Source organism: Octopus bimaculoides, chromosome 1 (assembly GCF_046866305.1).
Source record: "Octopus bimaculoides isolate indiv1 chromosome 1, ASM4686630v1, whole genome shotgun sequence".
In the NCBI taxonomy this organism is placed as follows: domain Eukaryota; kingdom Metazoa; phylum Mollusca; class Cephalopoda; order Octopoda; family Octopodidae; genus Octopus; species Octopus bimaculoides.
Window position 1 is genome coordinate 74113936 of NC_142928.1, and position 14840 is coordinate 74128775.

The window sequence follows — 14840 nt, forward strand, 5'->3', positions numbered from 1 at the left end:
AGGGTCACTCTGCCCAGGCGTTGGAGGTAAATCGTAAGTCTACCATGCAATTAGTCTACTGCAGGGTTTCAATTCAAAGCATAAAGAGCCGGATCAAATTCGGTAAAGCATCCCGATCTTAACAATTCCACCGGTCCTCCGCTCTAGAACGTTTACTTATCGACTCTGGAAGAATGCAAGACACACTGAGATCGGTAGGATTTGAATTCAGGACATAAGAAACTGAATAAATAATACAAAATATACTGTTCGATGTTTTAACGCCTCTACCACTTCGCCTTACTGAAGATGATCTGTCAACACTTGTTCCATACTGTATCTTAACTTTAATGTGGAGGCGCAATGGCCCAGTGGTTAGGGCAGCGGACTCGCGGTCACAGGATCGTGGTTTCCATTCCCAGACCGGGCATTGTGAGTGTTTATTGAGCGAAAACACCTAAAGCTCCACGAGACTCCGGCAGGGGATGGTGGCGAACCCTGCTGTACTCTTTCACCACAATTTTCTCTCTCTTACTTCCTGTTGTGCCTGTAATTCAAAGGGTCAGCCTTGTCACACTATGTCACGCTGAATATCCCCGAGAACTACGTTAAGGGTACACATGTCTGTGGAGTGCTCAGCCACTTGCACGTTAATTTCACGAGCAGGCTGTTCCGTTGATCGGATCAACTGGAACCCTCGACGTCGTAAGAGACGGAGTGCCAACAACAACTTAACTTTAATAAGGTGAAACTTAAGCTATATCTAGTTATATCTTACTGGCTTTTCTTTCGTTTCTCTGTTTTTTTTTACCGTACCGTTGAACTCTCAATGTAACGAAAGTCGTTTTACGTTATGCAATGCATCATTCCGTTACTATGGTGAGAAAGGTTTGTAAGAAATTTTGGCTGCTATCTCTACTAAATCTCGAAGTTTCGCAAAGTGGTCTTCAACGTCTTGAAAACTGGTTGCTTTGTTTATTATATTATGGCACACACACACACACACACACACACACACGCACACACACACACACACACACACACACACACACACACACACACACACACACACACACACACACACATATATATATATGTATATATATATATATAATACTCGTTAAAAGAAACAGGAATAACTGAAAAATATAATAATTCTTAATATCACTACAACACTATTCTTTAGCATACAAAATAGAGACTGCGTCAAAACACCAAACACCAGGCACATTTGTCACTGTTCCTCGCCAGTCTCATTATTGTTAGTAATAGCTAGGAATACAAGCAATATATAAACAAAGTATCGTGTTTTAAGTTCAAATTTCGTAAAGGTCAACTTTTACAGTTAAGCATCCAGAGGTCACTTCCTGTTGTATCACATGACAATATCAGTTTGTGGTCTTGTGCTGATGTGTCTTTATTTATGTAAGCAAAATGCATGACTCAGGACATTCTATATCTTGACACTATGACATGAGAACAATATAGCCTTTTTTTAACCTTAATCAAATGTAACTAGAAAAATCTATAGAGAAACTCCCATAACAGTAAGGAATATAATAGAACGGGGAAACGTCTTATATTCTAAACAGAAAACAGTCGTGCTTTAATCGTATGTACGTATGCATGTATGTATGTATGTATGTATGTATGTATGTATGTATGTATGTATGTATGTATCTGCGTGTGTGTGCCGTTAGCTAGTTGGAGATGTCTTCCTGGGGTTATAAATGGCAGTAACACTGTCCTGTATAGGATGCCACACTTGGTCGGCGATTATATGTTACGGTTCCGTACTGCTACTGTTTATATCTTGCTCAGCGATTTAATATAGATTATTTCTCCTTTATATATATATATATATATATATATATATATTCTTTCATTCTTTATTGTTTTACCATTTCTATCTCAATATATATATATATATATATCATCAATAATATCGTGTATATATGTTTGATCTGGGTGTACCTGCTGAAATTTCTGTCAGTTTGCTTCGAGATGCGTGCTTTTAGTGATGAATTATATGTGGTTATTGACGATTTAAAGTCTATTTCTCGGCATATTTGGCGCAGGATTTTTTTCTTTTGCACTTATTTATAAGTTGTTTATAATTTTCACCTTAAAAAGTATTTTTTAATATGCTGGCCACTGATAAAATTTTTTGAAAATTTTCTCCTATATTAGATGGATATATATATATATATATATATATATATATATATATATATATTTATATATATATATAATGTCTGATGAATAAGTTGCTATGGTAACGGAACTAAAGTACGCAGAGGGAATGTGAGTAGCAGACATTGACCTTGAACTCTGTCGCGCATGCACACTAAATTATAACGTTCTCGTTCACTTCTTGTCTTTATAGCAGTGCTTGGAAGTAAAGTGCGTGAAGTGTGATCGCCGCAGAGGTTCCATGAATGACGATAGCAGAGAAAAAATGTGTGTGTGTGTGTGTGTGAGTATGCGTGCGTGCGTGCGTGCTTGGAAAGAGATACTGCTTGAACTTTATTACGGCCTAGAATTTATTCCAAAAATCATGAAATGGAATAATAGTACTGCTATTTAGCCTTAGGAAGCAGCACCGCTTCCTGTCGTCCTTGGTACCTTTTCTGTATGCTTATGTTTACAAAAGGAGTGATAAGCACCTCCACACAGCTAAGGCGGCATCTAGAGACTACTCCAGACTGATGACGAGTAATGTCTCAGAAACTAGTCTCTGGATGCTGGCTTCACTGGGTGGAGGTGCTTATCTCCCCCTTTGTAAACATAAGGACACACAGAAAATGTATCAAGACCGACAGGAAGCGATGCTGCTTCCTAGGGCTAAATAGCAGTAGTGTAATTTCCTTTCATGGGACTGTCACATTAAGTTGACAGCATACCACCACTCTGTCTGTCTGTCTGTCTGTCTCTCTCTCTCTCTGTCTCTCTCTCTCTCTCTCTCTCTCTCTCTCTCTCTATATATATATATATATATATATATATATATATATATATATATATATATATACATACATATATATATATATATATATATATATATATATGTATGTATATATATATATATATATATATATATATATATATATATATATATATATATATATATATATATATATATATATATATATAATTTCTAAAGAAGTAGCGTTAATTTATATGATATTAATGTATGGTTTGAGCAAATCTGCAATCTGTACCATTAAAAAAAGAAGAAATTCACTAGCTTAAAAATGCATCGATGGTCAAAGGTCTATGATGCAAGTTAACACTCATACATCACAAAGCAATGAGCTGAAGAATCATTCACAACTGTATATCAAAAAGAGGAAAGAAAAGAAAACATAAGTGATTCGGTGAGTAAAGTATTTATTTATTAAAAGAAAAACGCTAAGGCACTTTACGAACAGTTTGAGAAAGATGCGCCAACTACCGGTGCTGTTATTGAAGCAGAATACGTTTGGTTATTCCCAAAGCTGTGAGATATTGCATAGCTGCCAACTCAGATAAAGTTGTTGTAGGAAAAAACCTCGCGAATTTTGTGAGTTTGTGAATAATGATATTTCTTTACTATGCCGAACATAAATTGCTGTGGGACTTTATTGTTGTTATTTTTGCTTTAAAAGCTTAATAAGGGAACCTACATCACCTGACAGGTAAAAACCAGATTGTGTGGATATAAACTAATACGGGATAAGCTAAATTTACTTTTCTCCGCCAATGCTTCAAGAGTCTTGTATGTGAAGCCACACTTGGTGTATCATTCAGACATTTCTTTCAATAATACCAGGCAGTTCAAGCTGGATGTTCACTAGGCTCTCAACTCAAATGCCTGGGTTGTCAGGTAAATCTTGAAAAATATCTATTTTGTGAACTGTTCTCTTTTCCATAACCCATGCATAAATACGTGTTAAGTTTGATTCATTTGATTTTTTTTACGATCCTATGGGAAAGAAAATGTATAAATTCGCCCATTTTCTTAGAAGAATTAGATAAATGTCAATATAACGATATCAGTTTACCCAAGCAAAGTGTGAAGGAAATAATAGCCGCGTTCTCAAATAATCAGTAGATAATATTTACTGCCATAGAACAAAAAGAGTCATTTTTGGAGTAACGTTACTTAGGTATTTGTATTAATACCTAATAATGGTTTCAAGTCCAGACATAAGGCCAACAAACTCGAGAGTGTGGGTAAGTCGATTACATCGATCTTAGTTTGCAAGGGGTACTTATTTTATTGATCTCGAAAGGCTGAAAGGCAAAGTTGACCTAGGCGGAATTTGATCTCAGAACGTAAAGACGGACGAAACGCCGCTATGCATTTCGCCCGGCGCCCTAATGATTCTGCCTGCTCGCCGCCTTATACATTTAATATTATAGATTATGTTGTTCCCGAGTACACATACTTAAAAAGGGGTCTATTGTGACTTGACTATTGCAGTTGAAAGGAATCTTGTAGCAAAATCATTTTTACATGCCGAAAAGAATAATCACCTCACTCACACATACATGCATATACACTCATCTATATGTATATTTTTTCTTACTCTTTTAGTCCTTTATTCTTTTATACGTTTCAGTCTTTTTTTATTGCTGCTTACAAGAATGAATATCATTGTTCAGTTTTATTTCAAGATTTCTTGCCAATAGAGAGAGCCGGTTTCTAACCTAGATTCAAGGCTCCTCCATTGGAATTTCAACATCAATACCAGGGTATTTTTGTTTGTGCAGATTTGTATGCTTCGCTTTATGTATGTAAACATATCTAGACATGCTCATATATATTTAAATGATAAATTTCTGGGAAATTTTACAGATTTTTACAGTTCCAGTGATGGATTGGATCTGTGGACTTACCCCTTTCTGGTTTTAAGAAGTCTAATTCCCCAAGATTGGTATTTAGGCAGTGTACTACATGTACCAGGGCCCCAATAATTACAGGTATAAATCTGAACTTGTAATCTGGATAGAGTAACTGCAGATTTTTCAATAGTTCAGTGTAGGTATTCTCTTTTTCACTGATCTTCTGCTTCTGCTGTATTTTAACATTCGCTGGTCAGCTAATTTTCATAACTGTGCACAGTTTCTCTTTATCCCAAATCATTATATCAGGCCTGTTGTGCTTACATTTTATTGAGGTCTTCACGGAGACATTCCACCTATTTATTATGTGTGGCTATGGCTTCTATCATACATACCGTGGGTTCTTTTTTTTTTGTCCTTGTAGTTATCCTTCTAACGGATTTCGTTACGGAGTGTCCTAGCTGCATCATGTCTCATCGGTAGATAATACCGTGTTGAGATTTTCGGATAACTGCTTATGATTTGAATGATATCTTCGGCGTTAACTCGACAAAGTCTGCATCGGTTGTTACATTTTACTACTTTTCCTGCACCTCTATCACTTTTGTGCCTCAGGTACTTGGTTGATATTTCCTGTTCATGAATTGCAAACGCATACCATTCAAAGTGGGAGGTAGTAATCTGGCTATTGGTCCATGATAAACTGCTTTGTTGATCGATGGTGCTATCATCTCGGAGCTTTCGACTAACATTTCCATGCATAGTCTTCTGTTTATAAAAGCTCATCCTTTCATCTGATGATATGTTACGGTAGAGTCGTGTGACTTCTTTGGGCATATATTCTAGGTTATCAGACAAAGAATGTTGCTCAAGAAGCTATCTTCTAAGTCTTATGATGTTATCAGCCTCATGTATGCAAACTTGGTCAAGGGATGTACTTCGACACTTGGTGGTTAAAAGATGTTGCCGAAATGATATGATACGACATTCAAAGGCATTTTAGATCGATGTTAAGCCTCTGTCGCCTTGTTTACGTTTTCGGTAGTGGTTGTCTTTGTTACTGTTTATGTGGTAATTATGTGTGCTTGGTAGTATCTTTCGGGTTTTCACATCAATGGCTCGGATCTCATCAAACGTCCAATCATACATGTATGTATGTATGTATATATGTATGTATGTATATATGTATGTATGTATGGATGTATGTAATTTATGTATGTATGTGTGTATGTATGCATGTGTGTATGTGTATGCATGTATGTATGTATATATGTATGTATGTATGTATGTATGTATGTGTATGATGTATGTGTGTGTGTATGAGTGCGTGCGTGTGAGGGTGTGTGTATATGTATATGCATATCTCGTCAAAAATACCTTTTTCATCTCAGTAATCATTATTAAATCCAAGTGTGTTCCTAACCATCTTCTTGTGATGTTTAGATCAGGTATTTCCACATTTAGGAAATCGTCAATAGGATAAAACCTAGATGTTTCATTGATTTAAAATATACTGAAGGAAAACTTCTGGATTCCTGAGAGTATGTGATCTTTATATATATTACAATCCTAGTATAACATACAGTAGGTCTCCCATGTTATTTAATTCTAGTCAATCTGGATTAAACAGACTGTTGAACAAAATATTACGGCTTTTACAATCCCCTCTGCATGTATATGAGTGCCTATCTTCTGCAATGTGTATTTTGTTATTTAAAAGAGTAGACCATGATTTGTGGAAGGGTGCTATTGTTTTCATGTTGAACTATTCCTTACCATTTTCTTCGTTCGTTCGTATAATCTGGGTCTTTTTTAGAATAACATGTTTACACTGAATTGTTAGATACTCTATGCTAGAAAGGAAATTAGCAAATTTGAAGCCCTTTAGGGACCCACATTTGGTAAATATTTGCATTTAACCCATTGTTGTGTGGAGCAGAGATTCTAAAACTTTTCCAAATCACTCCATTTTACACCGCACTTCATTTACAATAGTTTTTTTTTTACCCTATATCGTTATCAAGAATCATGGATCACGTAATACTACAAAATATTAACAAACATAAGTGTTAAAAGGTGTGGCAGGAACAAACCTACCATTAACTTAGGGAATGGCATCGCATGTAATGACCGCTTAATAACTATCAGCAGCCTCTGACAGCATTGGGGATATAGTGCCCATTTTGAGAACCAATGATATGGATGGAGACGTGTTTCAGATTTACACTTTGATGTTGACTTCTATTTTTCCATGTTTAACATTATCGATTAGTTTATGATGCGTTAAGGAACATACTATGGAAATAACGGAGCGTTTCAGAAAACGTCCTAACGTTAACATGACAAATGGGATTGCATGCCAACATAGTATTAACTAACATACAATTGATTTATTTCTTATTGGATGACGTCAAATTGTTGCTGGTGTCATTATTGCTGAACAGAGTTTAATGCCTCGAGTTTTTCCACGCAATCACGACACTCTTCATTTCAAACCTGGCTCTTTAATTTGCTCCAAACATCTAACCATAATCTTTACCTTCTAGCAAGAATAGACAGATGCATTGAATACTTATTGACTAACCACTTACACACATCCATATAAACACTTATATCTATTTATCTACTTCCTACTTCTTAACATCTCTCACCCCTCTCACTTCATATCTCTGCACATGCATACATACATACACACATACATACATACATACATACATACATACTTACATACATACATACATACATGCGTGCATACATACATACATACATACATGCGTACATACATACATAAATACATACATACATACATACATACATACATGCATACATACATATATATATATGTGTATATATATATATATATATATATATATATATATATATATATATATATATATATATATATATATATATATATATATATATATATATGTGTGTGTGTGTGTGTGTGTGTGTGTGTATAGATGTATGTACATATTCAGAGATATAGATATATTACTATGTATATGTAACTAAATTTTTGCGTTTTTCTATCTACCTACCTACCTACCTACCTACCTACCTACCTATCTATCTATCTATCTATCTATCTATCTATCTATCTATCTATCTATCTATCTATCTATCTATCTATCTATCTATCACACACACACACACACACACACACACACACACACACACACACATTTCTCTTTTTTTTTAATGCGTTTCAGGCATGCCGCTGCGGTCATGTTAGGTCATTAACGTGATTTTCTACCTTTTCCATAGCATTCTTATTTGGCCGGTTTCTTCACCACTCCGTACGTGCTTTTACACTGACTGACGGTTCATTCTGCATATGAGGGAGTTTGACACTCCCTCATCTGCACTTCTGGCTGAGATGTTCTACGCCTGCTATCGTGAATAGGAGACTGTTCAGTTCATTTTGAAAACATCTACATGTACATTGTGTAAGTTTCTTTTTTTTTGCGGGGGCGGAGCATTGAAGAGTTGTGGACCTGGGAATTGCCCATGTCCTACGTAATCTTCAGTTTATGTAATCTCAAATTTTAAAACAAACTTATAATAATTTTCTTATCTTTTCTTAAACGGTGCACCAGCATGACCGCAGCCACTTGGCTGAAACACATAAATAAAATAAAAAAATTCTCTAGAACAATACTTTGTGCAAAACCAAATATATGGCACCCTAGTCATAACACCAACTTGAACTTCTAACTTGTTGTCTCTTGAGGTCTCTGGGTGAGACTTGGATCCAACTTGTACAAATGCAAAGCAAAAGTCAAACATATAATAATAATAATAATAATAATAATAATAATAATAATAATAATAATAATAATAATAATAATAATAATAATAATAATAATAACAATAATGATGATGATGATGATAATAACAATAATAATAATAATAATAATAATAATAATAATAATAATAAGGCAAGCTAGAAGAATTTTTAGCACGCCGGAGGAAATGCTCAGCGGTATTTCATCCGTCTTTACGTTCTGAGCCTTTTGTAGGAAGAATTATTATTATTATTATTATTATTATTATTATTATTATTATTATTATTATTATTATTATTATTATTCAGTAGTCTTATTTTTATCACGTGCTTTCACTGCACTACCGAGCACAACACTGTGTGCTTTGGGTATGTGCTATGGTTTGTTGTGATGCTTTTATTTTCACTATATTTAAAGTGTTTTACATAATTATTATTTTTATTATTATTATTTAGTTTTAATCTGCAAGTTTGTTACAATCACATGCCGAGATACACACAGCGTCCTAGAGCGAGTGAAGGATAAGAGATGTTGCAGTAAGACGGGGACAGCAGCGAAATTTCTTCATGTAATACAACACAGATATTAAAATTGATAGGGATTTTCTAAGGATGTGGGCAGTACTTGTCGGCACAATCTTTTGGATTTCTCTGAGACCTGGTTCTCCTGGGATATTATCAAGATATTTCTGACATCCCTTTTCCATCATACCCAGGGGACCACAATAAAAAAAAACGGTTGTCGCTTCAAGATGCCACATCTTTTGTATTTCAATTTCAAGGACCTTATATTTATTTAATTTGTCAAATCCCTCAACAGATATATTTTTATCAGTAGGAAAACGTACATGTATTAGTCTACAAGTATTTTCTTCCCCGTCTTTAATGACTATGTCTGGTCGATTAGCCTGGATCTTTCTGTCGGTGTTGACTGGAAAATACCAGAGGATAGTAACATTTCTACCTTCAATGACTGGCTCAAGATGATGTTTATACCAGTAAGCAGGAGTGCTGATTTTGTAGCGTTTACATATTTTCCAATGTAAATACTGTCCTGTCCTATTCTTATTATTATAGGCATCATAGCTATTTAGCAGACATGCCATTACATAATCATATTGTGCTACGCTATATTAATTATATACACTTATCTCATTTCAGTTCCTTTGCCTCTCATTTATGCCATGCAAGTGGTTTCATTATTGACTCTACCTTTTGATACAGGTGTTCTAATTTTTTTACTAACATATTAATTTGCAAACAAATAAGTTGTTTGTTTACTAATACTTTATCACGTTAAAATTGAATTTTAATTTCGTTTTATTAATCTACACGTTCAGTTTACTCTTGAGGTTGAGGGTCAGTCACTATTCTAATTTGTTAGTGTCTGATGTCACTAAGTAGCCGATTTATTCACAAGTAATGGTAGAGCGAATACAAGTTATGATCAATTGACCGATGTTAGAAAGCATTATGAAATAGAAGTTATTTGATACATATCACTTAAACCATCTTTCTTTTTTTCAGTCTAATTAACTTTGTTACACTAATCAATTACTAAAACACACAAGTTTCGCAAATCAAGAAAGACAATTTACACGGTAAACAAAGATTTATTAAATATTCTGTCTGATAGCTAACATCCGAAAAGAATACATTTTTACATCTTTCGTTGTAAATCGTTATCTAATAAACCCGTAATAAGATTGCCTTCCGTATTATTCAAACTTAAGGGAACGTTTTTCAATTCACAGAAAGGGTACACACTTAAACAGATACACACATACACACACATGCAGAGGCACATCAAAACATCGCCGATTATATTTGATCTTAAATGTCTTTTGAACTTTGTTTTGTTTAACTTCATTACGTTACTGCATTTCGGTCTAAAAGACTGAAATGTGCGTTATGAAGGAAAGTTTGAAAAACAGTTTTTTAAAAAATTCCTTTGAAGGGGAAAAATATATATATTATGGCAGAGGAGTAGTGAAATTAACTAATTTCTAAAGTTCCGAATAGAAATGTATGAAACATTTTCAAGTTAATTTCATATAAAAGAAAACACTTAAATTATTTTGCAGGCGATGCTTGTTATTTAGTTTAGAAGGGATTATTTACAATGAGAAAGATTACGATGGTCTACATAATCTGTGTATGGTCCATGCTAAAACATGAACATTTTCAAAGATACATGAAATATCTCATCAATCTTAATATATTTGGAAATGTTCGCAGACTTACAACTAGTACAAATAAAAGACACCACACGGTAGCATAATAAAGTTATAACAGAGCTACTTTGTGGAGATTGATCGATGCGTCTACTTCTTTAGATCGCCAAGAATTATCCACTTCGTGGTGATTTTGTATCTGAAGCATCCAATAATCGCGAGAATCATTAAAAAAAACAAAGCAAAAGAAAAATTAGTATGGCGAAAAAGTGACAAGCCATATACCTACAGTTTCTCGGGTCTCTCGAAAAGAATTCAGAATGACTTGATCAATGCATGATAAAAATTAATGTTGAATGAACTAAAAAAAAAAAACGTAATTAAGCTAAATTTTTTGCTATTCTTTGTAAATGAAGTATCCGATATATCGAACTATTTGCAACAGTCAACTTGTTTACGTTATGTTGCGAACGATTCCGTTGCGAAAGAACGCTATATCGGTGTTAATCATGTTAATTTAGCAAATACTTCTATTTGAATATGTCCTTAAATGTATTGAATTGTGTAAGTTTGGAAATAAATTGATTGCACCAACCTATGATGGTGCTACTGTAGTGGCAGGAAAATTAACTGTGGCAGTGAAAAAAAAAACTGGGGAGAAATTTTGGTCTCAGACTTTGGTACAAAGCCAGTAATGTCAGGGGATGGGTAAATCGATTACATCGATCCCAGTGCTCGACTGGTACTCATTTTATCGATCCCGAAAGGATGAAAGGCAAAAATCAACCTCAGCAGAATTTGAACTCAGAACGTAAAGACGGGCGAAATGTCACTAAGCATTTTGAGCAGCATGCTAACGATTCTGTCTGCTCGCCGCCTTACTATGGAAGAAATATTAATCTCTCATCTTTATTCAGTGTTGTGCTCATGCAGTGAACTTAGTTCTTTCACAGGCATGCTCTGCTATAAAAGAACAAAAAAGCATTTCTTAAAAAAAATAAATGAACTGGATATGTTTTTACGAAATTACCCAAAAGGACTATTTTCAAAGCAGCAGCAACAAAATGGAATTATTCGTCACGTCTCATTAATACTTCTAAAGAAAATTGCTATTTCCTAATCAGTTTTCTTTTAAAACATCAGTGAGAATCCTGAAGCATGAGGTCAGAGCACTATAAATTCTGCATTTTAAAAGATTCTGATTGCGTGTTTTTATTAGAATTAGAGATATAGTTACCTTCACTGGTGCCTTATTTAACATATTTTGGATTAAAAGACTTGATGTAATATATTCTAAAGAGCAAAAGAAACACAAAATGAAATATAGAAACGTACTCGAATATAAGCTTTTCAATGTTTTATGAAATACCAGAGGAAATGTATGTTACCGATGCAGCAATCCAAGTTAAAGAGATCCAAGTATAAATCTATTGACCTACAACATTTATAGAATGCGCTACCACGAAATTATTAGCACAACAATTGGCCAATTAAAAGCAAGATACTCCTCATTAGCAGAGCCTTAATCCACTGAACTTTTTAATTTTAGCTGAAAATCACTAAACCGTTTACAGATTCCACTAAATGTTATAATTCTAATGGATGGTTTAAAAAGCAGAGTATATAATTGAATGCATTATATTTATGTCAATGATCTCAATGAAATTATGTGAGAATATTTTAATCTTTGCAATTTGTTTTTGACAAATCATTCTGCAGCTGCCGCCGCAGAACGGTCTTTATTTCGTTGAAGAGAATCGAAAGATACAAAAGGAATACAAAACGAGAGAAAATAGTTACCGTTTCAGTTCTATCAATTGAAAAAAAAATGCTAATTATAAAACACTAATTAAAACAAGATCATTTCTATGACTATTCAATAATATTTGCCCTGAAGAACTGAATTTATTTATGAAGAAAGAAAAATATTATTATTATTATCATTATTATTATTGTTGTTGTTGTTGTTGTTGTTGTTGTTCTTCTTCTTCTTCTTCTTCTTCTTCTTCTTCTTCTTCTTATTATTATTATTATTATTATTATTATTATTATTATTATTATTATTATTATTATTATTATTATTATTATTATTATTATTCATTCATAACACAGTGTAGGTAAAAATTCACCGGAGTCTTTAGCCATCTTTCAAATCACAATAAGAAACTCAAACAGATAATACTTTCCTTAAGGTGTGCGCTGTGCCCAATAAGGCTGCTTTTTGCAAGACATCAATCTTGAATGGGATTCCCAGTTGCCTTTAGAAGTCTTGAAGTTTCAATAGGATTGAGCCCAACGCTCCGATCACCACTGGTATCACTTTTACATTACCCTCTCGCATTCCATACAATCTTGCCATTTCCACTATCAATTCGGAGTAATCGGTAATATTTTCAACCTCTTTACTTACAACATTCATGTCATTTGGAATGGTTACATCAATGATCTGACAGCCTCTCTTATTCAATATGACAATATCCGGCCGACAGTGTTCGATTACACGATCTGTCTGAAAACCATAGTCCCAGAGTATCGTTACTTTTCCATCCACCTGCATTAACTTTATTTGGTACATGCTCATACCAGTTTTCTGTTACTTCATATTGGTATTTACGACATAAAAGTCATTGAAGATACACACACTTTATTGTGGCGGCGTTTGAATTCTTTTTGTGCAAAGCTCTCACATCCACTTACTAAGTGGGTCACATTTTCCACACTCTTTCCACAGAGTCTGCATTTCTGGGTGTCAGAAGTTTTATAGATGTTATACTTCATTGAATTGGTAGCGTGAGCCTGGTCATGTGCAGCACTGATCAGGCTTTCGGTGGTACGCTTCAAATGACTTCGCTCAAGCCATGCCCACGATGTTGTATTATCCTTAACCTACTGTGTATTCCTTTCAAACTGCCCACGCATTCTTATTTCAAGAAGGTTTTGTTTTCTCTTCTCCTCAGCTCTTTGGTTAAATTCTTTCTTGCCCATCATTTCATCTGCATTTACATCTGTATCTTTCGCGGCATATTGCAGCAGGTCTTCATCACTATTTATCAAATACTCGGCAAGCGTTCTCCTTTCACACCTTACTAATTAGTCCATACTAACTAGTTCATACTAATTAGTCCTCTGCCACCATTCGTTCTTTCCATATACAGTCTGTTTACGTTTGCTTTAGAGTGTAGCGCCCCATGCAGCATCATCAACATTCTCGTCCTTCTATCCAGTGTTAATATTTCCCCCTTAGTCCATTTGAGGACGGACGCACTATATCTGACCATCGCAACAGCTCAGATATTCATTGCGGTAGTCAAAATTTTGGCATTCAGGTTGGATTTCAACACTATCTTCACCCTTTTATGATACGCCTCGCTGACCTTGACTTTCATTTCTCTGTGTAGAATGTCATCCAGGTCCCAAATCCCTAAATATCTATACCCACTACCATCGGGTTCACCCATCGGGTTCACCCATCGTCTCTCCTGTTGGTAACCGCAATCCTCTACAGGATGCATTCTTCCCCCTTTTTATATTAAGTACTGAGCATTTGGTAATGCCAAATTCCATACCGATGTCACAACCACACTTTTGGACTGTTTTGGTAGGAATCGATCTGTTTTTCAGATTTACCAAAAATTTCAGGTCCTCCATAAACAGAAAATGGTTCAATGATTATTATTATTATTATTATTATTATTATTTGAACGTCTCCTTTTTTTATTTTTGATGCGTTAAACAGCCAGCCCTATAGCCCTATAGCCATGTTAAGAAGCTAAATTGTCCCTTAATGATTTAATGTAAAAAAGAAGACTCAAATCAACCGATAAAAGTGAGCGCACGCGACTCACATACACACACGTATACACCCGCGTATATATATATATATATATATATATATATATATATATATATATATATATATATATATATATATATATATCTGTAAAAATATGTGACACTTATTCAGTAGCCATGATAAAACTCCGAGTTTCGGATGCCAGGGTGGGAGCCCACGCCAACATCTCTTCAGTTATTCCTGGCATCCGAAACTCGGAGTTTTATCATGGCTACTGAAT